Source organism: Penaeus monodon, chromosome 23 (assembly GCF_015228065.2).
Source record: "Penaeus monodon isolate SGIC_2016 chromosome 23, NSTDA_Pmon_1, whole genome shotgun sequence".
In the NCBI taxonomy this organism is placed as follows: domain Eukaryota; kingdom Metazoa; phylum Arthropoda; class Malacostraca; order Decapoda; family Penaeidae; genus Penaeus; species Penaeus monodon.
Window position 1 is genome coordinate 39,935,554 of NC_051408.1, and position 487 is coordinate 39,936,040.

Below are 487 nucleotides of genomic sequence, written 5' to 3' on the forward strand. Positions count from 1 at the left end.
GGGGGGGGGGGGTTCTAGATAACAATTTTGATCCTAAAATGCGCAAGGTATTACCAGTTCTCCTAGACTGATTTTAATCTAAAACTATTTAAGCAACTAAAACGGATATATGATTTCAAGACAAGCATTTGGTAATAGTTTTAAGAACTTCCTTATGCTTCCTACATCTTATCTACAAATTTCTAGATTCAGCAACAGGCTATTCATAGTATATGTATAGTACAAACACCAGCTATGACGTTTTTCTTTGACCCATAATTTGATATCCAACCCCTTAGTCACTGCCCTAACATCACACTAAACAGAAATATCCAATACATCTTTTCCTAAAAACGCTTCACATGAGCAGATTCATCACCAACAGTTTCTCTCCTCTTTTCTACGGGCTTGCTTCCAAACGATGCTCATCGGATGCTGAAGAACAAGTCAGCATATGCTGGGAGGCCTCTTTTCTCTTCATATAAAACTCGTGTGACCACTTTTTTCC